The sequence below is a fragment of the Sorex araneus genome, chromosome 6 (assembly GCF_027595985.1).
Source record: "Sorex araneus isolate mSorAra2 chromosome 6, mSorAra2.pri, whole genome shotgun sequence".
Taxonomy (NCBI): Eukaryota; Metazoa; Chordata; class Mammalia; order Eulipotyphla; family Soricidae; genus Sorex; species Sorex araneus.
Window position 1 is genome coordinate 7,610,269 of NC_073307.1, and position 25,226 is coordinate 7,635,494.

The following is a 25,226-nucleotide window of genomic DNA, read 5'->3' on the forward strand; positions in this document are numbered from 1 at the left end:
TGGCCCAAATTTTTTTTTAAAAAAATAGCCTATAAAGGCTCATTGATTTTTATCTATTTACTAAAATAGTACTTTCTCCTTTATTGATTCTTTGTAGATAAGTAGGAAATAATAGTAACTGAATGTTATAATACTGCATTTCATTATAAATAAGTTCTGAATATAACAAACATGTTACAAATTATATAATATTCAGTGTGGTTAGGTAAATTGCATAATTAGCAAAATTTTATTTTTAATATTATCTTTGTATATTTTATGGAAATGAAAACTGCAACTGTCTTATCCAAAGAGCAGGAAAACATACCCAGCCTCATTAAAAATAAAAGAAATATGAATTCAAACTATTGGGAATGGTTTTGTTTGTTCTTGGCCATACCTGATGGTGCTCAGGGCTGACTTCTGGCTCTGTGCTAAGGGATACCATATGGGGTATCTGGGATTATATGGCAGTTGGCCATGTGCAAGGCAAGAGCCTTACCCACTGTACTATCACTCTAGCCCCAGGAATGATTTTTTTCTCCAAAAAAAATTGCTGAAGAATAAAAAGATGAATGACACTAATTCAGAATAATTGAGAGGTATAACATCGATGAAGTCATTTCAGAGAGAAATCTGGTTATCAGTCAAATCTGGTTTCATGAGGAGATACCATTATTTTCTGCACTTTAGAGATATTTTTAAAACTATAGCACAGGAAGGTTATGTAACCTATTGACAGCACCACAGCTAGTTGTGGAGTTGAGCTTCTAAACCATTTTAAAGTCTTAGTTCTAAATCACCAACTACTATTGGACTATAAGAGCAATTTAGTAGATTGTGCATAGGAGGAAAAGAATAGGATAGGATAGGAATCATTCCAATGTGTTATTCACATGGTTTTGAATTTCGTTTTGTGGAAGTTTATGTAGAAAAAATTCAAAGCAGGGAAGATAAGGGTAGGTTTGCTATTTTAAATGGCCATAGAAGGGCTCCCTTAGCTGATACTTGAGCAGGCACCTAAAAGAATTACTTCCTTGGAAGTAGCTGCTGTTTTATTTTGACTCTGCAGGACAGTAGAGACAAATGTGACTCTCGGTCTTAGTTATTGTGGTAACATCTTTCTTAGCCTGTAGTCTCTCTTTTTTTCTCATCTCCCCTTCCATTTCTTTATAATGCACTTATGATCTCTCTAATTTTGACTGTAAGCAATTACTTTATGAAAAGATGATACAGTAAATTAAATCTGGACTTATTTTAGACAATTTTATCCTCTAAAATGATGAAATATCTATAAAAAGTATTATACAACCGCAGCCTATATTTAATTTATTTAAATAGTGTGCTTTCTTTTGAATACCCTGTTTAGTTGCTTGCACTAAGAAATTTAGAGCTAACAGTGCAATTTATTGGAAAGAGCTCAGAATTTATAGTTTGAAGTCTCTGGAGTTCAAATCCTGGCTAGTTGTTGAATTCTGGGGGACCTCTGGAGTCTAATAACATCCAGTTTATGACATTTTTTTATGAGGAGCAGAGGCTTGAATTTTGTATTTAATTTATTGAGCAAATAACTGATATGCAAATTTACTTGGAATAAAAGTTGATTTCAAAATAGAGGGAGTCAGTAAAATAAGAAAAAGGAATTGAATGAAGACGACAGAGTGTTTTTTCAGAAAAGATTAAAAATACTTCACTAATAATTTTATTTGGCAGGACATAATTGAAAATGTGAATTTTCAGCATACAATACATGTAAACTTAAATAAAATTACAGTACCTGGGACCTCCATCAAGTGAAAGTATAGAATAGAAGGAGAAGATGACTCCAGATAAAGACTCCGAGGAATTCTAGCAAAATCAGAGACAAGTGAGCAAGCAGAAGTATATTCAAAAGGAAAAGGAAGGTGAAGACATCTAGAATAACTAGCAGGTCTATGCTTGCACTTCTTGATAGTTCTGTACACTCAAGTGGAGGACCAGGAAGAAAAGGAATTTTAGAGTTTGATTTTACTATGAAGTGTCTAGGCAGATATATTAAGTAAACAGGTTGAGAAATCGGAAGAGTTGCTTGGATGTAAAAATCATGCACAGTGAGATAATAAAACTAAGTAAAATATTTTCATAAAAGCGTATGCCATTTGAATTAGTTCAGTAAGAGAGCTCTAGCAGTGTTTTGCTATGGTTATTTGAACATAGTTTATCATTATATATTAAAAGCTGAATGGCTTGTTTAATGTATCCCATAGCACTTAACCTTGATCATGGTAGGCATTTAATTCTTATTTATGAAATTAAGCTAAACTGACTAAAGATCTTCTTTTGCAAGTCAGATTGTTCTGTGAGTCAAGGACTGCAAGTTATTGAAGTTCAGTAGTAAAAGATTAGTGCCACTCAGGAAGGATGTGACACTCACCAAGAAGCAGAGTGTGGTTTCCTGAAAGTAAGCAGTTGTCAGTCTTAACAGATCAGTCAGGACTGTGCACGCTTGCTACAAGATTCATCATATAAAAGGATGGTGTAAAAAATTTTGAGAGGAGAGGACCATACTTAAGAGTGTAACTACTCACAGTATTACTCACTTTAATAAGCAGAAAGCTTATTGTCATTTACTTCACATTCACCTAAAACTAAAACAATAAATATACTTCATTTATGAAATGGACTGGAGCAGTAGCACAGCGGGTAGGGTGTTTGTCTTGCATGTGGCTGACCCGGGTTTGATTTCTCCGTCCCTCTTGGAGAACCCAGCAAGCTACCGAGAATATCCCGCCCGCACGGCAGAGCCTGACAAGCTACCCGTGGCATATTTGATATGCCAAAAACAGTAACAAGTCTCACAATGGAGACGTTACTGGTGCCTGCTCAAGCAAATCGATGAACAATGGGATGACAATCCTACAGTGCTACATTTATAAGATAAGATAGGCTGAAGAGATAGACAGTACAGAGGGTTAGGCACTTGCCTTCCATGCAGTAAACCGAGGTTTGGTCCCTGGTACAACATATGAGCCTCAGAGCACTGTCAGGAGTGGTCCTTGAGCGCAGAGCTGTAGTAAGCCCTGAGCACAGCTGGGTATGGCCCACAAAACAAAAAGATAAAAAAAATAAGATCATACACACAAAGAAAGTCTTTGAAAAGAAGACAGCTATTAGGGCTGGAAGATCCCCTTTTCTCAGCAGCTGAAAATACTTGACAAGCACAAGGTTCTGAGTTCAAATTACAGTGCCACCAGGTGAGCTGTGGTCATGAAGACAGTGTCTCTGCAATCCCCAGCAAGAAGGACCTGGGAGGTAGTTCAGTAGCATAGGAAATGCCAAGGGTCAGTGGCGACTGTGAGCTTATTCTCCACGGCCACAGATGTGCCAAGGATGACTGTTCCAGAGTCTGGGGGCCCAGGTGAGGCAGGAGCAAAAAGAGAAAATAATCTAAAATCTTTTAAAAATCAGTCTAAGGGCATACAGCAAATGAAGGAAATATTCTTGCAAGAACATTAGTGTACCTTGGTAAGAACCATGATTATTTTAGCATTGGTGCTCCAACCCAGTCCATCACCTGGGGATAAGAAGCAGCAACCCCAGCATCACTAACCAACAGCATGGGGTTCACTGTCTAACTCCCGATCTGGGGCAACAGGTTCACCCTTGAGGGGATGACCTCTGCTGTTTCTCACTCCTTCCCTTTGCCACGGCCCCTCCTCTTTGCTGCATGCTACAGGAAACTGTTCCAGGTTGATGGGGCGTCTCTGCCCCGACGCCAGGCACAGAAAGTTGAGAACGCCATGGCTCAGTTCCCTTGCCTCAGCTCTCCAAGGTAGAGATTCTGCACCAGGAGAGGCGGGCCAAGACCAGGAGCTGACTCCCTGTACCCAGTGCCCACCTGAGAGCAGATGCGTCTCCTGGGAAGAGGCTTCCTGCCCCCACTCCGGACACTGCTGTAGGAATTCTGCCCCGTGGGGCGGCAGGCCTTGAGGGCAAAGATTGGCTTCACAGGCCGAGATGACTACCTTTAAAATTCAATAAATATTATTAGTGTCTATTCAAGGGGGCAGAGCTATACAGCTTGCCTTGCATGTGGATGACTGTGGTTTGATCCCTGGCACCACTAGGAGTGTGATCCCTGAGCACAGAATCAGGAGTAAGACCTAAATACCCTGGGTGTGGCTCAGAATCCAAGCAAAACAAAAAGCATCTTTATTTGCTGTGATTTACAGAGCTTTTCATAACAGTTTCAGTCATTCAATGTTCTGTCTCCAAACCCACCACCAGTGTCAGTGTCCCTCTACTGATGACCCAGTTTCTCATTTTTTCCCATCCTGCCAAAGACTGAAATTTTTAAAGGAGTGGAGAGTCCCCGTGCTAAAGGTTGTTGTTACAGAGCTCGGTGAAGAGTAGCTAAGAGGCTGGTAGCTCCATAACACCGCAAAACAAGAGAAGCAGCTTTTAAAGCTCTCTGGCCTCCAGGCTAAATTCCCAGCACTCCATACGGTCCCTCAAGCACTGCTAGGAGGGAGGGAGGGAGGCAAGGACTGAGAGGGAAGGAAAGGGAGGGAGGAAGGGAGACAGTGAAGGAAAGAGGGAGGAAGGAAGGAAGGAAGGAAGGAAGGAAGGAAGGAAGGAAGGAAGGAAGGAAGGAAGGAAGGAAGGAAGGAGGGAGGGAGGGAGGGAGGGAGGGAGGGAGGGAGGGAGGGAGGGAGGGAGGGAGGGAGAAGGGGGAAGAGAGAAAGGAGAAGAAGAGAAGGAGGGCAGGAGGGAGAGAAGAATGAGGCCAAGCTGCTGAGCGTCCACTGGAATCTAGTGGACTGCAAGAGGAAGGACGTGTGCATCTGCCAGGCAGTGCCACTCAGGAGCAATTAGAGCCAGATGTGGGGCAGACATGAACCCTTTGTCCAGGCCGCACATGCACCCATGAGCACGGAGCAGGACTCTCACGGGAACCAGAGGCTTAAACAGCCAGCGCACAGACACAGAGTCAACGTAAGTGGCTCTGACCCAGTGGCAGCTCCCAGGAAGCAAGACTAAGCCAGTCATCCTGGGTGGTCCTGAACAGTGTGCATGTCCAAGACTCCACTCTCGGAGCAGTCAGAGGGGGAATCCCCAGGCTCCAGGCCTGCTGAACGTCGTCAAACAGTGAACACCCAAACCTCCGGCAGGCTACAGACACAGCACCTGGCAGAGGAAAAATCAAACTGGCTCAGGGGACAAAAGCACCTTAAGCAATAAAGAGCCAATGCTAACCCAAGGCCATCCTTAAAATTAAAGATGAAAACGAGGACAAACTCTGAGTCGAGGCATCAGTCTGTGCATTTCCAGGAAAAACACTTTGTAGTTAGTCCAGCCAAGTCACTAAAACAGAGCAAGCAAACAGCAGCAGCAGCTGCTCCCCAGGGCGACAGTGGGGATTCAGCAGCCAGTGCTGCAGATATATATAAATATAATACCTAAAGGGTCCTGTTAAGGAGAGGGAATTTTTATTTTTATTTTTGTTACCAACAAAAAATAATAGGAGACATAGGCATGGGAACATATGGCCCATGAATTCAGGTGGGGGAAGGTGTTCTTATCAGACAAATAGACATCAAGATAGCTATTATAAGTGCATTTAAAGAACTGAAGGAAGCCATGATTAAAGAATAAAGGGAATATATATCAGGGCCAGAGCTATAGTACAGTGGGCAGGGCATTTGCCTTGCATGTGGCCAACCTGGGTTCAATCCCCAGCATCCTATATGGTCTCCTGAGTGGCGCAAGGAATAATTTCTAAATACAGAGCCAGGAGTGACCCCTGAGAATCACCAGGCATGGCACCAAAGCAAAAAAATAAATAAGTAAATGAATAAAACTTCTTTTAAAAAAGGAACATATCATCAAATAGAGATAATGAGAATGCATTTAATAAGTTAAATGGAAATTCTGGGATTGAAAAACACAATAATCCAAATGAAAATTATTTGAGCTGACAGAAAACTAAAAGGTAAAAGATAGACTAATAGACAACCTACGCAATCTGTAGAAGGGTGGGGAAAGAGGAATGGAGAAAATGAAGAGAGCCCAAGAAATTGTGGGACAGTAGTAAGCACACCAGCATAATGTGAACATCAGGAGTGGAAAGAAGAATATTCTGATGGTTGAAATGTTTTCAAATATAATAAAAGGCGTTTGGAGCCGAGCATCCGAGAATTTAATGAAATCTAAGTGGGATAAATACAAAGCAATCTATACCCTGACACAGCAGTCAAAATGTTGAAATAAAACAAGAAAGAGAAAAATCTTGAAATCCGCAAGGGAAAAACAAATCCAAGGGGAACACCCATAAAGTTAATACTTAACTTCTCATCAGAAATATAGGAAGTCAGAAAAAAATGAAGCCACACAAAGAGCTAAAAAAGAAAAGCTGATAGTGATCTCATATCCATCAAAGTAGCTTTAAAATGAAGATGAGTTTTCATTTCCAGATTTTAAAAAATTGATAATTTATTGAGATCTATGAAAATAATTTATAAGGGTGAAAGTACATGATGCAAACAGCACACTGAACTCAGGCCAGAAGGGGAAAAAAGGAAAGCGGCACCAGTAAAGCAGATGACTAGACAATTACAAAAGAGAGTCTACTTTTATATATCTTCTCTTTACTGACTTAAAAATTAACTGCATGGCACTTAGCTTGAACATAAACAATGCAGTTCAGTTCCCAGCACTACGTATGATGCCCCAAGTACTATCAGGAGTGACCCCTGAGCACAGTCAGAAGTAAGCCCTAAGCACTGCTGAGTGTGGCTGGGGTAAAAACAGTAAATGCATAGAACAGTATGTATATAAATGTATTGCTGCACCTATACTTGAAATATATATTTAATAATATTGACACAAAAGATGTCATTATTGGAAATGACACAAAATAGCAACTCAAAAGTAGATCAACATGGAAAGTATCATGCTAAGTGAAATGAGTCAGAAAGAGACAGACAGACAGAAAGAGAGAGACAGACAGATTACACTCATCTGTGGAATATAAAATAACAGAATAGGAGACTAACACCCAAAAATAGTAGAAATAAGTACCAGGAGGTTTGCTCCATGGCTTGGAAGCCAGCCTCACATGCTGGGGGAAAGGCAGCTCAGATAGAGAAGGGAACACCAAGTAAAATGTGGTTGGAGGACCTGCTCAGGAAGGGAGATTTGTGCTGCCAGTAGACTATAGATTGAAGACGATGGCCCTCGATACCCTTATTGCAAACCACAACACCTAAAAGGAGAAAGAGAACAAAAGGGAATGCCCCACCACAGAGGCAGGGTGGAGTGGGGTGGGGGGATGGGATTGGGGGGTGGGGTGGATACTGGGTTCATCGGTGGTGGAGAATGGACACTGGTAATGGGATGGGTTCTCTTACATTGTATGACGGGAACACAAGCACGAAAATGTGTAAATCTGTAACTGTACCCTCATAGTGATTCACTAATAACAAAAATAATTTTTAAAAAATAGCAACTAAAAATCCATAGGAAGGGGTCAAAAGAACCAGAAAGGGAATATTTGGAAGACATTGTAAACCAAAGACAAGATAGGTCTTCTTTTGAGATACTTCCTCATAATTGCTTCTGACCAGAACTTGGTACCACTTTTCTGCACACACAAGTCTACTTAGAAAGACAAAGGGCATGATTTAGAAAGACTGTGTGTATGTGTGTGTGGGTGTTTTGGGGGGAGGAAGATACAAGCTAAAATAAACCCTTGAATAATTACAGTTCATGTTTTTATGAGGCTCTGTGGTTAATGCAATAATGAAAATATTATTTGGGGAGTTAGTATTTAAATTAATTTGTAAAGAATTCTTTGTTAGTGTTCTTCACAAATGATTTCCCTGCCATACAGTAATTTGGAACTTTACTACTTTTGGTTCAGTTACATGCTACCTTATTTCAATACAAAAGCAATCATTATCCATAGAGAGAATATTTCTCTTCCATTTAAGAGGCCCTCCTTGCCTTGGTCTCAAGTTTTCTATATTAGATAAAAAATTAAGTTTTGATCTTTTAAGCGTTCAACTCATACTTTATGACGTAGGAGATTAAAAATGGAAATTAGGATGCAGAGACAGCACAGAGATTAAGGAGCATAGCTTGCACCCAAATCAATCTCAGACACCACATGATTCCCCAAATGTTGTAGTTATGACTTCTAAAGTACCTTAAGTACTTCTGGGCACCACAGAACCCAAGTATCACCACATACTCAGGCCCTGGCATTGAATCACCAACTAAGTTGCCTAAAAATTTCCAAGAGAGTCCCCAGGCCTTCTGGGTACCAACTGGTAAACCAAAAACAACAACTGTCATCCCATTGCTCACCGATTTGCTCGAGCAGGCACCAGTAACATCTCCATTGTGAGACTTTGTTGTTACTGTTTTTGGCATATTGAATACGCCACGGGGAGCTTGCCAGGCTCTGCCATGCGGGCAAGATACTCTTGGTAGCTTGCCGGTCTCTCCAGGGGAGGCGGAGGAATCAAACCTGAATCAGCACGCCCTACCTGCTGTGCTGTCACTTCAGCCCAAAAACAACAACAAAATTTTAATAATAATGAATAAAAATTGAAATAGTATTCCCTAACTTTGTATAGTGCCACAGTTGTAAAATAAGTCTCAAGTTCAATAATTCAGAATCAAAATTCTTTCATAAACTGTCTTTCCCTCTTGGAGAGCCCGGTAAGCTACCGAGAGTATCCCGCCTGCAAGGCAGAGCCTGGCAAGCTACCCGTGATGTATTTGATATGCCAAAAACAGTAACAAGTCTCACAATGGAGATGTTACTGGTGCCCGCTCGAGGAAATCGATGAACAATGGGATGACAGTGGGACACTGACAGTACAAACTGTCTTACTCTCTGTATATCCATGTACACAAGCTATCTCAGACCCATCAAATACTTTTCTCTTAAGTGTTATTCTTATTTTTACATCAGATAATATCAGAAACAAACATACAAAGTTTAATACAGAGTTTCGTTGCCCAAAAACTTGCATGAGAATGGAGGATGCAGAAACTAGGGGATGTGACTAGAATAAAACTCATTCAGGGGCAAAGAGTAAGCTTTAATTAGTGACAAGTTTCATAGAAACTTCTAGATAGAAGTGCCTAAAATATGGCCAGCAAAGAGTATAAAAGTTAAGGGGGGAAAACAGTTCTTGGTTTTTTGCAATCTGCAGGTTAATGAGGAAGATTACAAAAGAGTTTAATTTGAATGACATGAATCAAATAATCACATAAACAAACTCCCAAATGAATCTGTGGTAAGGATTGACTATGTGGTATACTAATAGCATTTAATAAAGAGATTTTTCGGGGGAGAGAGGACAGGAGATTCTTAAGATCTGAAGAATAAGTAAGAGTTAGTAGATGAAAAAGAAGAAGGAGAGATCTCAAAGGACATGAATGGTATGTAAAAGCCCCAAGTTTAGATCCAGTTAAGAGCTGGATCCCCAACACACATAGACCTCCAAGCACTACCAAGTGTGGCTGTGGTGGCTCCTGAGTATCAAGCAGTGTGGCCCGGCCTCCAGTACCACTAGCCCAAGATTGCACTGCATCAGCCCAGCCTGGACCATCATGCCGGGACCATGAGATCAGCATGGCCAGACCAAATGTAGCTGGAAATGACCCTTGGACCCTAAACATTGCACTGGGTTAAAGAAAGCAAGTTTCAAAGAGTCAAGTTAGGATAATGAGTTTAAAATAGAGAAAGTAAAGGAGGGGGGGAAATGTGAGATGAGGATTAAATGAGGATGAGTGAGATAGAAAGGATCAGGTAAGAGATATTTGAGAGATATTTAGGATTTAGTGTTAAAAAAATCAATAGGAATTAATACAGTGTACATAGGAAATGAGGGAAAAGGTATTGCCGATTGTTCCTCAGTTTCTGACTTGTAGAAATTATGGCTGGATTTTATTACTGAGAATCTGTTTATTGAATACAGACAAGTCTTAAGCAGGAAAATCATGGTTCTTGGCTTTGCTGAATAGACTGTTGAAGTATATTCATGATATTCAAGTGGAAATGTCAAAAGAATAATGTATGGTTCTAATGCATAGAAGAAAGATCTGAGATAGGTATGGTTGTGAATAATTTATTGGTGGTAATTGAACTGTAAGATTGAGATGAACTTATTTGGGAAGAAGTATAGAGTAGAAAGAGATGAGAGTGTTGAGAAACAATAGTGAATAGCTGGGTCCAGGATGATGAGCCCACAGAGGAGACGGAGGAGGTATAGCCAAAGGGATTTAAAAACAAAAACCAGGACAAGATAATCCCATAAAACTCAAGGAAAAAAAATGGCCATTATGAAAACTGTTTAGGTGTTGAATAAAGCAAGAATTGAAAAAAATGCATATTTGATTTATTGACAAGGAAGTTCCTGACAACACTTACAAGAGCTGTTTGGTGGTGAGATTAGAACAGAAGCCAGACTGGCAATAGTTTGAGATGTGAGTGGGGGATACCTGGGAGCACTCTTTATGGGTCTCTTGCACCAAGAGCTTTTGTCCAAGACTGTTTTTGTAAGGATGTTTATTAAGTAAATAATAAACTTAGACAATGTCTTCTCTCGAGCAAAGGGCAGATTTTTTCCCCCCTGTGGAGTAGGATAAAGATAATATCTCCCTCTGTGGTAAAGGTCAGCCAGGATTACCTACCACTTATTATTAAAGATTAAAGTTTCACAAGTTCAGAGTTTCTCAGGCATGACACAGACCTACTACAAGAGACATCTGCCTGGGCACTCTGTCACCCCGTAGGGCTGTACAAAAACACAGCACCAAAAAGCCCCAAACAACACAGCACAAAACTCAGGCAACTTCTGTGGCCTAGGCTACAAAGTCCTTTGTCTCTGACCCGGGTGTCCTGTTCTCCTGCCAGCGCTAATGAAACTGTGACAGACTGATTTGTTAATCTGCAAGCAGGACAAAATGTCGGTCTGTTTACAGTTCTTGAAGAAGAAATGAAAACTAGCAGAATGATTTGTCTCAAAGAGTTGGGTTTGAAAGGAGAAAAAAAGACCAGCTTAATGGAGAGGGCGGCATGGGGTGAGGGTTCTAACAAGAGAGGTGAGGGAAGATTTAAGAAGTTTAAATATTGGTCAGAAGGAGCCATTTGAGAGGACAGATTGACTACAAGTGGGAGGAATATAAAGTGGGGGATAATAGAGGCTAGGAAAGGAGGTGGCCCCTATCATAGGTAGGAGAAACTAGACCCAGGGTTATAATGCCTTGGTTTCTTGGTTTGTAACAAACCAGGGAAGATGAACATAAACTTAGACGATCCATTTACTAGCACTGTGTTAAGGAAACTACTCCGACTGAGAAGCAAGAGTCTAGATCATCAACTGGAAGAGATGGATAAAGAAGGAGAAAGAAGCAGAAGGCAGTTCAAGTTTTAAAAAGAAGAGTTCAAAAGTAGTCTGTGTTGGAAGCAAGAAACAAGTGGAGCAGAGTGAAGTAGGAAAGGAGTGTATTTGAAGATATATTTGGAGTCATTCATGGGAATAGATGAATAAATAAGTGGAAATGAAATAATCTTGCAGCAAGAAGATTTAGGAGTTGCTAATTTATTCATTTATTCATTCATGTAATAAAGCTCAATTCACAGACCATGTGCTATCCCAAAATTATTTCCCTTGGCATATAATATAAAAAGTATGCATATTGGATATAATGCATTTACCTTCCTAGTTATGATTTCCATAAGCTTAAATTATTGGTTGTGGTTCTGCTTAATGGCAAGAGAAACCAATCAAATGTGACATAGAAAACTCAGCATCCTAACTTGCACTTTGAATATTTTGTGGTATTTGAATACTTACATTATCCATCTATCCATATATTGCATAGTTTTTAAAGCCTTTTTAAAAATTATACGCAAGAAATTAATGTGGATTATCCCATTGTTTAACAGTATTAGTATATTCTTCGCATTAATTTTTGCTAGTAACAATTAAAACAAATTAATTCAGTAATTGATGAACACTATAATTAAGAATACAGGCTTTAGAATTAACTAACAATCCTTATTCTAGTAAATAAGGAGTAAATGGCATAATGAATGTAAAGTATATATTATATTGTAATATACAATGACATAATAAGCATGTGGTCAACAGTGCTGCTAGTCAAATAGTACAACAGGTTAGAGTTCATGATTTGCATGCAGGCAGGTGTTGATTTGATCTCCGACACCACATAGTCCCCTGAGCCTCCCAGAAGTTACCCTTAAGCACTGAGCTTAGAGTAACCCCCAGCACTGCTGAATGTAGCTCCAAAACTGTATCATTGTATCACTGTCATCCCGTTGCTCATCTATTTACTCAAGCAGGCACCAGAAACGTCTCCATTGTGAGATTTGTTACTGTTTTTAGCATATCAAATACGCCACGGGTAGCTTGCCAGGCTCTGCCATGCGGACGAGATACTCTCGATAGCTTGCCGGGCTCTCTGAGCGGGGCGGAGGAATCGAACCCAGGTCCAGAACAAATGGTATTATCATTCTTTTTATCCTCTCTAGTCAGAACTCAGGTCTGTGACAAATATGAAACTCCTACTAGATTCTGAAAGATAGGCATTTATTGTCTTGTTATTAAAAAGAGAGATAAATACACTGATTTGATTCAACTTTTAGACTACAATAACAATGCCACTCCTTGACTTGGTATTGGCTTCACGCATAGCAAGCTTTCCTCCCAGGATAGTAAGTGCTCTGGATCTTGTCAGCCTGTTCATGCCCTGGGGAAGAGGAGGTGGGTGAGCTGTTTCTTTTCTTCCCCTTCAATTGTTGCATAGAGGCCAGGAAGATTCTCCAGGAGGGTGGAGGCTCCTACCCACAGATGCGTGTGCTGCCCTGAGTGGATCTTAGAAACTCATTGCCTCTCTGGCACACTGCAGCCAGCCTGCCCACCTGCACCGAGTCAAGTAGCTTCCAGACCCCACGCACCACTGGGGATCCCCCCACACTTAAAAAAAAAAAAGCGTTATAAGGTCTCTCTTCGATTACATGTTAATTTCTTGATCATCCGATGACAAGGAAGTGAAGTGAGTCCGTGTGACCAGTCCCAGAGGGGAATGAAGATATTGTCCATGGTGGGGGTAAGCAGAGGGGGGCAAAGTTAAATCAAGGTAAGACTAGCAGGAAAATGTGGAATAAATACTAGACAGACCAAACTTGCTTATTTTCAGTCCTGCATGATGTAATACCATGCAGTCATATAATATGTCATACTGCAACAAAGCAGTTCAAAGTGGATCTTCAATTCTTACCAGCTACGGGCTAGAGCGATAGCACAGCTGGTAGGGCGTTTGCCAACCCAGGTTCGATTTCCAGCATCTCATAAGGTCCTCTGAGCACTGCCAGGAGTAATTCCTGAGTGCATGAGTCAGGAGTAACCCCTGTGTATCGCTGGGTGTGACCCAAAAAGAAAACAAATTCTTACCAACTGCACTGTAGCACTGTCGTCCCGTTGTTCATCAATTTGCTCAAGCAGGCACCAGTAACATCCCCATTGTGAGATTTATTGTCACTGTTTTTGGCATATCAATACACCACTATAGCTTGCCAGCCTCTGCCATGCGGGCAGTATACTCTCAGTAGCTTGCCGGGCTCTCCAAGAGAGACAGAGGAATCGAACCTGGGTTGGCCGCATGCACGGCAAACGCCCTACCTGCTGTGCTATCGCTCCAATCCCATCATTGACAATAATGCAAATTGTGTGCCTAAGTTTTTTTAAAAGGTCTACACCCCTATGTAGACTATGACACTCACATAAATGTCAATTAACACCTCACTTTTACCTTTTAGTTTTAAATACAAAAAGAAAAAAATTGTGTAGAATGTTGTTTGCACATTTCTTAAAGTGACTAAACAGATTCTGCCATAATCGTGTGCACAGGTTGTTCCATGGGTAAAGAATGTTCCACAGAAAACATCCCACCTCCACTTATTTAATTAAAATGTCATAACACTAGAAGAAAAATATAACTGAATTTAATTAGCATGAGAAAGACAATCACTAAGGTATTAATTATCTCCAGCAGCATGTTATCATAAAGAATAGAGCAAAAATTACAAGACAAATTCTACTAAATATATAGTAATAATAAATTTCCTTATTGACTGGTTAATATGCATATTCTAAAAATTGTTTTATCTATTTTCTCATCACAACTCTATTGGGTAGGTATTATCATGCTTTTTTGTTATTTGTGTTTTTGTTTTTCAGCAACACCTGATGGTGCCCAGGGTTACTTCTGGCTCTGCACTCAGGAATCACTCCTGGCGGGCTCAGGGGATCATATGGGTTGCTGGAGATCAAACCCAGTTCAGCCGCATGCAAGGCAAATGCCCTGCCCACTGCACTATAGTTCCAACCCCATATCATGCTACTTTATACATGGGAAACAGAGAATAAGTAGTTAGGTAATTTGCCCTGTATGTATGACAGAACGGAATTTGTCTACCAATGTCTCTGGATTTTGTTAATAGGTAATGTGACTTAATTCCTTATTCTTCTTTCTGAAGTAAGAGTTTTATTTTGAAGGATCCTTCTCTTTCAAAATCCCATGATTATTTAAGAGTTTGTCTCTAATTTTTCATCATTTATTTTGTGTACCTTTTAAGATGGATTTTGTAGTGTGGGGAATCAAACCCAGAGCATCACAAATGCAAGTCAGGTACTTGACTGCAGAGCTACATCCCTGGTCTTTAAGGTGGATTTTGAATTAGTAATAACACCCCTAAATTTCTGTGTCCTTTAATCATGGAACCAAAAGATACATACCACTAGTTTAATGAGAATCATTTTCAGTGTGTTTGCCAGTTCTAGTGTATGATCATGAAAAAACTTACACATATGACAGCTTGTCATTCCACTGGACCCTTACATACCAAGAATAAAATTGGCAAGGACACAGAATTATTAAAATTAGAATCAGGGAGGGAGTACTATATGCATTTCTTCCTGGTGTACTGTTTTATGTGTGAAGTATTGTTTTTCAGTTCTTAAAGCATATCTCCCCATTCTTGCTTGGAGTCTGTTGTTTTTTTTCACACTTGAACTTGAATTCTAGTCAACTGAAAGGATTGTGATATAATAGACTGCTACAAATAGACATACTAAACTCTACAAATAGCTTATTTAAAATTTTATATAAGGTGAAAATTAAAATTTGAGCAATTTTTAAACTAACTTTCAAGTGTGCCATAAGCTGTGAGAGTAGACAAGGCATATGAGACACATAAGGCATATATATATATATATAAACACATATATATTATAGAGAGAGATGTAAGAGTAGATGTATAGTAGAGTAGATGTAAGAGTAGATGTAAGGCAAAATATATATGTGTATATATATATATATATATACATGACTGCTTCCTATACAATGTATCTATCACTGTATCACTGTCATCCTGTTGCTCATCGATTTTATCGAGCAGGCACCAGTAATGTCTTCATTGTGAGACTTGTTGTTATTGTTTTTGGCATATCGAATATGCCACAGGTAGCTTGCCAGGCTCTGCCATGCGGGTGGGATGCTCTCAGTAGCTTGCTGGGCTCTCCAAGAGGGACAGAGGAATCAAACCCAGGTGGGCTGTGTGCAAGGCAAACACTCTATCTGCTATGCTAAGATCAATATAAAATTATATATATGTATATATACTTATACACAAATATATAACATATACTGGTATTTATTTCTGTGTTCAATGTAATTCAATTCTGTGTAATAAAGAAAATGTGTTTAGCGCATATGCTGCCTGAGCCCATGTGCTGCTTGTGCCATGTGGCCGAGCACATGTGTCGCCCGCATCTCCCCCCTTGAGATGTGTACTTTCATGCTTTCGTGTCCAGTGCTAGGATGTGTGTAGAGCTCTCTCCATCTTTGGAGGAGCCCGCGTTCTCTCTTGAGCGCGTTATTCTTACTATTCTCTCTCCCACTTATCCCTTCCTCCCTCCCTCAGCAACTTCTGAATAAAATCTATTTACTTCAAAAAAAAAAAAATGTGTTTAGTTTTTCTTTCTTCAGACATTTAGAATTTATCTAAAAACAGCAATATTAGGGAAATGTTAGATATTAATAATAAAATAATAACTGGAGGGGGCTATAGCTTAGGGACTAAAGGTGTGGGCCCTGGAGTAAGAACATCTGGCTTTATATCACAACTCCTTCAGTTACTAAGCATAAATCAATGACCAGACATTTCACTTCTCTGCACTTAGTTTCCTTATCTGCAGATAGCAGTAAACAATGGTGCCTCCCTCCTAGCCTGTTGGAAAGATCAAAGAAGATACTGGCTGTAAAGCACAGTGTGAAGCACATTGTAGGCACCAAATGTTAGTTTTTTTCTACTGTTCTGTCAACTCTACTCTTGATCTGAACCCACAGATATCTGGGATAAAGTTGAAGACTCAAGAATTCCTCTGTTCATATTAGTTTCTGCTGTTAAAAGGTTATGGTTTAGACCAGAAACTACTGTTGATTACAAGGTTGTAGTAAAAAGGGTACCTCTTTCACTGTTAGTGGGACTGTCATTTGGTTCAGCCTCTATGGAAAATAATAAGACTTTGAAACAATTAAGAATAGTACTACCATATGACACAGGGATTTTCTCCTTGGCATCTACCCCAAGAATCCTAGACATTAATTCAAAGGGATAATATGCATGCCTATGTTCATTGCAGTGCTAAGTACAATAGTAAGATCTGGAAACAATCTAAATCCCCAACAACAGTGAGTGAAATTACAGTACATACACAATGGAGTACTACTCATCTCTAAGATGAAATCTTGTCTTTTGCTACAACTTGGATGGAACGATAGGGTGTTATGTTAAAAAGAAAAATAAGTTAGCTTATTATATATATAAAGAAGCAAAGCAAGTGAATGGACAGTATGCAATGAAAATAGATACTGTTCATGGACTTTGATTATGGTACTGACATTAGCAAGTGGGTGGGGAGGAAGGCAGGAAAGGTAGACTAGAAGGACATAAGGACAGTTGTGGAGGCTCTTGGGCACATTGGTGGTGGTGGTGGTGGTAGTGGAGGTGCAGTAACTTTGTGCATCAAAAGCATAAAGAGTGACACTATTATAACTAGGGTTCTTCAGCAACAATAAAACATATACAGCTCCGAGGGTGGAACTGCATGCTTTGTAAGCAGCAGCTCTGCATTAATCCCCAGGACCACACAGTTTCCATAACATCAACAGTAGTGACCCCCAAAAGTGCCCAAACAAAAACTAAGCCAACACAAAAGATAATAATACCCACAACAGAAATACAAGTCCTATTTTAAAAACCTACACATTGTTTTTGAGACTGCCCTAATAAATACTTTGAGGAAGAAAAACACGTTTTATAGTCTATTAAGATGAAGATACTGCTACAATGCTTGCTAGACTCATGATAAATTCACTTATCAACAAAAATTGGGGGGTGTGGTTTAGGGCCACATCTGGTGATGCTCAGGGCTTACTTCTGGCTCTGCACTCAGGGATCTGTCCTGGTGGGGCTCGAGGAACCATATGGGGTGCCAAGGACCAAACCCAGGTCTGCCACATGCAAGACAATCACCCTACCCATTGTTCTATCACTCCAGCCCCTGTTCAACTAATGTTTATTGTGCTTGTATGTGCTACTACTTCCTGGACATTATCCCTGCTCTGGACTATTAGTGTAGGCTATCAGAGTACACACACACACACACACACACACACACACACACACACACATTTGGTAGGCACATAAGAGCTTTTTGCAGAGCTTAAATAATAGAGAGAAATAATCACTCATCATTTTCATCATTTGCCTTGCATTGGAATACCTCGCAGGAGCGTTATGTGGTGGTTTGAGGCTTAGCTGGGTGCTGGGGCTTGAGCTGAGACCAGATGAATAGCAAGCGTGAGCTAGCAAAGGCGGGGGTTGGGAGGAAGAGTGCTAAGCAGAGAAAACAGCATGTGCTGTTCTGTGGCAGGCAAGAAAGAGTATGGCCTGCTCGTGAAAAACAGCTCATGTGGCTGAAACAAAAAAAAGGGGGGGGGAAGCTGATGACAGGATGAGGACAGAGACCCAGATAAAAGCCAGGTGAGCAGGGCCTCAGAGATCATGTTAAATATCTTTGGCCTGGATCCTAAAAGCACGGTGGGAATGGTTGGATTTGCAGTTTGAAGGGACCACTGTGGTTGCAGGGTGTAAGGCACGTAATGGAAAGCAAAAAGTGCATGCAAAAACAGTGCTAAGGAAATCCCGGAAGGGCTGGAGAGATGGCTCAGAGGGCTGGAGCACATGCTACGCTCTGCAAAATAAATACCTTTTGTTGGCCCTTAAATGTTCTACATACCAGCCCCCAAGTACAGGGAAAAGGAGACTGATGGAGCAGATATACTCTGGAGCAGAGCCAACTGCTGGCAAAGGTTTGACAGCAGCTGGGAAGGTAGATCCCTGATTTTATAAGCTGCCAATTCTGTAATATTTTCTAACTTCTGATACTATCACTGTGCAAGTACTCACTGTAGCAAATTTCAAATTACTTAAAACTATCTTGCAAGGTTCCTAGCTGTCAAAACTTTACCCCCCTCTTTTAGAACTGTGCTATTTGGAAGGATGTCGTAGATAGAGAAAATGTTGTAATGAAATTGTTTGTAATTAATTTTTATTTTGGGGGCACACATGGCAATGCTCAGGGGTTACACCTGGCTCTGTGCTTAGGAATTACCCCTGGCACTGCTGAGGGGACCATGTGGGGTGCCGGGCATACGTGGCAACTGCCCTACTTGCTGTACTGTCACTCCCACCCAGTTCCTCTTGACTTTAAGAAATAATAATCACCTTTGTATGGAAGAACAGTAAGAACTTTATTTTTCAGAGTTGAGGCTAAGGACCAGCCCAAAGAAAAGAGACCCAATACAGAATTCTGGTTACTTGCACTTGTGACTCAATAAGAGAGAATTGCACATTAGATCAACAATTTAAAAGTAACAAAGCCTGTCAAAATCTGAAAACAACCTAAATGCACAACAACAGATGAGTGGATAAGGAAATTACTGTACATACACAAGGGAATACTACTCATCTCTAAGATGAAATCTTGTCTTATGCTAAACTTGGATGGAATAATAGGGTGTTATGTTAAAAAGAAAAATAAGTTAAAGGGATAAGGATAAATGCCAGATAATCTCACGCACATGATATATAAAGAAACAAAGCAAGCGAATGGACAGTATCCAATGAAAATAGATACTGCTCATGGACTTTGATAATGGAACTGACATTAGCAAGTGGGTGGGGAGGAAGGGAGGAAAGGTAGACTAGAAGTCACATAAGGACAGTAGTGGAAGCTCTTGGGCACATGGGTGGTGGAGATGCAGTAACTTTGTGCATCAAAAGCATAAAGGTTGACACTATTATAACGAGGATTCTTCAGCAACAATAAAACATATACAGCTCAGAGGGTGGAACTGCATGCTTTGTAAGCAGCAGCTCTGCATTGATCCCCAGGACCACAGTTTCCACAACATCAACAGTAGTGAATCCCAAAGTGCTCAGGGGTTATATAGCTGTGTTCTTTGCTATGCAAATAAGCATTTGATAATTGTCAACCAGACCGAAGAACTATATATTTTTAACTCCGGAGATCACTGTTTAAGAGGCAGAAACCATTCTAGAAGTGAATGGGTACAAATTGGAAAACAGCCCTCTGTAAGGTTTTGGTTCTGGTGGGCGTGCTTTGGCTCTGCTGTGTAGCTGCCCCATCAATTATTTTATTGCTAGGGCTTCTTTACAAATTCATCTTCACTCTACACAAACTTGAAATTTTTCTTCCACGTGCCGCAAATGTAAAAAAAAAATGTTTTAACACTACTATTTTATTTGCCATATTTTAAAATTTCTTTTCTTTAGAATCATTTGAACCCCATCCAATTTATTGCTAGGAATCTTGGATGTTTCCACAGAATTTCACCTGTAAAGGAAAATATGCCACTTGTAGAAATTCTCCCATGTTTTCTCGCTTCTCTCCTTTGGATCTCCCAGATTACCGAGTACGGTGACAAGTGGCAAAATTTTAGTAATGATTGAATCTAAGTGGTAAGTAGAGAAGGGCTGCTTCACGGCCTGTTCGCTTTCCTCCTGCGTGTGCTTGAGGTGTCTCCCAGTGAGCGGCAGCCCACAGCTTGCCCAGACCAGTCCTTCCTGAGTCACCCACGTCCAGACTTGGTCCCACCTGCTGCTTCCGGGATCTGAGGGGATGTGACCTAGTGCCGCTTACTAACTAGCCTCTAGGAGTTAACGAATTCCCTGTTTTGATTTTACATATTTCAACACCTACTTCTTCCCCCCTGAAAAACCCACAAGCAGTTTGTAGAAGGATTTAAAGTAAATCTTCAGAGAGTATCGTATCAGATTAGAGCACTTTCTTTATACCAAAACCACAAAAACATCACACACGAAAGTCTTTAAAAGGTTTTGCAGCAACAGAAAACCCCAAAGTACTGTGAGTGCATAGATTAAACAAAATTGAAAAGAGTGAGAAAGGAAAAAATAAATGAAAATACTTAGGGAAAAAAAAAGCAAGAGGCCACAGAGCCCATGCTGTGAGATCCTGAGTTTGATCCCCGACACTGTGTGCCCACCCCCTTTCCCCCAGGACCACCGGCTGTAGCCCCCTGCAACAGGAAATAACTAAAAGTAAGTATAGTGTAATTTAGAGAATTAACAAAGGCATCCTATTCTTCCACTTTACCAAATACTGTTCTCTACATAAACTATCCTTGATTAGGAAAAGAACATCTTTAAAGAACTAAAAATCATTCTGATTATTGCATTTTTAAAAATTAGGTTTTTCACTTTCCCCTTAAATGAATGCTTTATACTCCATGTGTAGAATGTAAAATGAGAACATTTTTCATAAAAAAAATTATTGATGTCTGAAATTATTAAACTTTGGTTTTTATTTAAAGATATAAGTTTCATTCAGGCTTGAAGAGGCCTCAGAACTTCCTCAAATTCACGTCTTTATGGGACAGGTGATATTTTCTCCTTTCAATTTATTGTTCTTGCTTTTGTTTGGGGACCACACCCAGCAGTGCACATGGCTTGCTCCTGGCACTGTGCTCAGGAGTCACCCTTAGTGGCACTCGATAAATCTTCTGTGGGGCTGGGGACCAAACCGAACTTGGCAGAAGGGTCTTAACCTCTATACTATCTCTCTGGTCCCTTTTGTTCTTTTTTTTAAAGCTACTGGCCCAGACTGCATGCTTCGGGTTATTTAATGGTTAATAACTAAAATATATAAAGCCTTACATCGAAAGGCGTTTTTCTCTTTTACATTTGGGTGTTTCTCCATTTTGAACCTACTTTGACCAAGGCTGTGTTCAGTAAATATAATTTGCATCATGACTCTTAAAAAGATAGGTTGAATAAATAATTATGTCAAATACTTAGGTGACAAGAATTTTCTTTCTTGTTTTTGTTTTGTTCTGTTTTGTTTTGGAGCCACACCCAGTAATGCTCAGGAATCTCTCCCAGTTAGGCTCAAGATACCATCTGTGGTGCCAGGGATCAAACTGGATTGACTGCATATAAAGCAGGCACCCTAACTCTAGTCTAACCCTCTGACCACCCCCTCCCCCCCAGGCTTTTAGTTTGTATGCATTGGCCTTTTGTGAGAGCACTAATTATTTTAACAATGATTACTTATTATAATTAATTTGGTTTAACATAAATAATTGTTAAGTAGGCAACGAAGCATGGAAAAGGCAGGAGAACATGAAGACAGTGATTCCAAGTTATGGCCACCGGCAGCATAAGCATCACCTGTGGGAAAGGACATTCCCAGGCTAAGGACATTCCCAGGCTTCAAGCCCTGGCCCCAGCTCACAGAGTCGGACTCGCTGGAGGCTGTGCTAATCCTCCTGGCCAAAGTTTAAAAACCATGGCATTGAACTGTGTTTCTGTAGCACGGCTATTGCCACGACCCATTGGGACAGCAAAGAGAAGAGGTGGATTTAACTCAAGGAAGACCGGGAAAGACAATGTGTGGACCAGTCTCAGGCTCCCAAGAACTGGGCTCTGCTCACATGGTCACACTGGGATCAGAGGAGGGACCCCACCAACCTGGAAACCAGGTGTTTGGATTTGGTATCTCAGGAAGATCCCTAGAGATTGGTTCAGTAGGGGGTGGAAAATCCCAGGCTTAAATCAGCAGCTGCTATTGGACGGAACTGCCACAGGGAAGAACTATTGCTAGCCTGCAGCCAGTAGGATGAAATTAGCCACAAGAAGCAAACAAAAAGGAAAAAATGCCTTTTTCCTTCCCAAGCTGTAAGTGACTTTTTTTTTTGCAGACTCCCAGAGAGGCGGGATTGAAGCCGAGAGACAGTAGCATAATAACTGATACAGGTCTTAATTGGGGCTCACTTACAAAATTATTCCTATCTGAAAACTATTTTGTCGGATGAGATTCATTTGAGGCATTTAAGCACTTGCAGACTTTGGACAGGAAACTGCTCGGGGGCATACACTGCAGTCTCCTTGGCTGGGCTGACACTGACCCGTCTCAGTAAGAGTGGCTGAGGATCACCTGCTCAGTAGTAGCACCAAGACGTGTTCTAATCAACTAAGGCGAGGCTCTTGAAAGTGTATATGTATTGTGAGGATGTGATGAGAAAGGAACCCTCATTCACTGTGAGTGCGAATATCTGGGGGCTTATCCTCTGTGGAAAACTGTATGGACACTTCTCATGCAAAGGTAGAATTTCCATATATCCAGAGATTCTACTTCTTGGCACCCACCCCGAGAACTCAAAAACATTAACTTGAAGAAATATACACATATACACACTGATGGCCATTGCATTGCTAAGTACAACATCCAAGACCTAGAAACAACCCAAGTGTCCAATGACTATTATATACGTGTGCGTGTGTGTGTGGTATTTCTGTGTGTATACTATGCAGCTGTAAGAAAACAGGAACTCTTACCTTTTGTAACAGTGTGTGTGAAGCTAGAGAGTATCATGTTAAGCAAAACTAAGTCAGAGGAACACAGACAAATACCAGATGAACTCACTCATATGTGCTATACAGAGGGGGCAAAAAGCAGAGGAACAGACAGTATCCAATGAGCAAAAACCCTTGGACTTTTTACAGGATTGAGGTTCCCAAAATAGTGGAAGGAGGAGACTTGGTGAGGGAGGAAGAGGAAGATGAGAAGTGACACAGGCACTTTGGTGATGGGGGAGGTTCCAGTTCATTTATACACCAAAAGCATAAATGTAAACACTTGTAAGTTTTTACCTAAATGACTTAATTTTAAAAAAGCACACACCGGTGTGTGTATATAGGTGGGGGGCCATGGTTGGGATAAAGTTGCAGTGTCAAAGGATTGGACTATAAAGAAGCTTAATTAACAGGACAAAAATCTGGGCATTGCCTTAATATAGGAGGTTGGAAGCCAAAAGGCACCCTTCTAAAGACCATGCAAGCTGGTAGTGGAGAGCTTAATTATACACTATAGATGTTATCACTCATGAAGCTGTTTTTCTGAATGCCCCAAGGACATCAGAGACACCGAAGAACTAGGCAAACCTGTCCATCTGAAGATGACGTGTAGAACCTGCAGTTCTCGTTGTTCTCCAGTTTGCTAGAATTCCAATTTGCTTCTTTTTTTGACTTTCTTCCCTTTTTCAAAAATCAAAGATTGAAACACAACTCCTTACATGGCCTGATACGCCCTCAGGACTGTGAGACTGGTTCTATGAAATATATTGGCCAGAGTAACTGCAGTGTGGAACTCAAGTTTCAAAGACAGAATTGTAGAGCCCCAAACCCAAAACAGGTCTTGGGTAAAAGGTTACTCTCACAGGAGGGGCCCCGAAGGTATAGCATAGCTTACCTTTGTTAGGGATTTTCTTCTCAGGTCAGCTTGCTCTGTCCCACACAACCCCCGGCAGCTGGAGATAGCTAGATCTGAGTCCTGAGTCACCTTCCTGTTTCCCACAAGATTGTGGAAATCAGTAACTGACAGTCATAAGGATTGGAGACCCGCCCAAAGAAATTAGGAACTGCAAAGCCCTAGACAAGCACTCTTGCTCTTGCTGTCTTCACACAGGAGTCAAAAAGCAACAGTGCCTCTCGTTTTATCCTTCGTAGATAAAATCAGGTGTGCCCCAGGAGACCAGCTCATGAAGGAATTCATAATTTTTCCTAAAGCCCACAAGCCTAGTAGACCATCCTTTCTCTCCTCCCTGGTCTTTTCCTATAAAAACTCTTCTTGTGAGTCCAGACAGATGCTGCTTTGAGGACATGAGTCAGCCATCTTTCAAGTTGCCCACTTGTTGCCAATAAAACTCTTTCTTGGCCAATAAAAAAAGAAAAAGAAGGTCAGAAGGACAAAGTTATTCTGAAATCTCTATCCATCAGAGTGATGTATACCGGAGTCTTCATTGAAACTGCTGTCTTTTATGTAATTCTGGGAAAGCAGAAAATGATGGAAATGAATCGGCTCCTTCTTTCATTAGATAGAGCAGTATTTGGCGAGTGAGGATTGTTGGAGCTTGGGGGAGGTGACCCCCAAATCTTCCAAAATGATTTATTTTTAATTCGGGTTGCTTCGATTGAAGACACTTAGCCAATACATGAAGGACACCAACCCCCTCTGTTTTCCAGAAAGTGGGAAATAAATCTTCCTGAGAAGTAGACTGTCATCCCAGCACCAAGAAATGAAAAGACATTCTCCTCACCGCAGACAAGGCTTAGCTCTTCACTCCATTGGTGTGCACACCGGAAGCTCATTTGCCCTTTTAGTTCCTCTCAATGTATTGTTACTTTGAAAGGTAGAAAACCAGCTTTGGGTTATTTCAGAGATCTCATACTCATGAGCTTCTATGCATGCAAAATTAAGGGTTCTCTTTTCTCCTATTAAATCTGTCTTGTGTCCTTGTGTCCTTAATAGACCAGTCAAGCGAACCCAGAGGGATAAGGGGAAATCTTCCTCTTTCTAACAGGATCCAGGAACTGATGAGTCCCCAGAAAATGAATAGATCAGTGCTTTTCCTGTTCTTGACAAGAGGGCTCAGGCACAGTTGTTCTGTTGATGGAAAGGAACAATCCCAAGTATGCATTGTATGATTATCAGCACGTTCAGATATTTAAAATAGATATGATAGTCTTTTTGCATGGAAACATTCACCTATTTTTCATTTTA

General features: G+C 40.6%; 1 protein-coding gene across 1 annotated transcript in view; it reads left to right on the forward strand.

The window, feature by feature from the left end:
- FAM241A (family with sequence similarity 241 member A) overlaps nt 1-25,226 on the forward strand; it is a 36,835-nt gene that overhangs the window by 9,307 nt on the left and 2,302 nt on the right. The window lies entirely within an intron of this gene.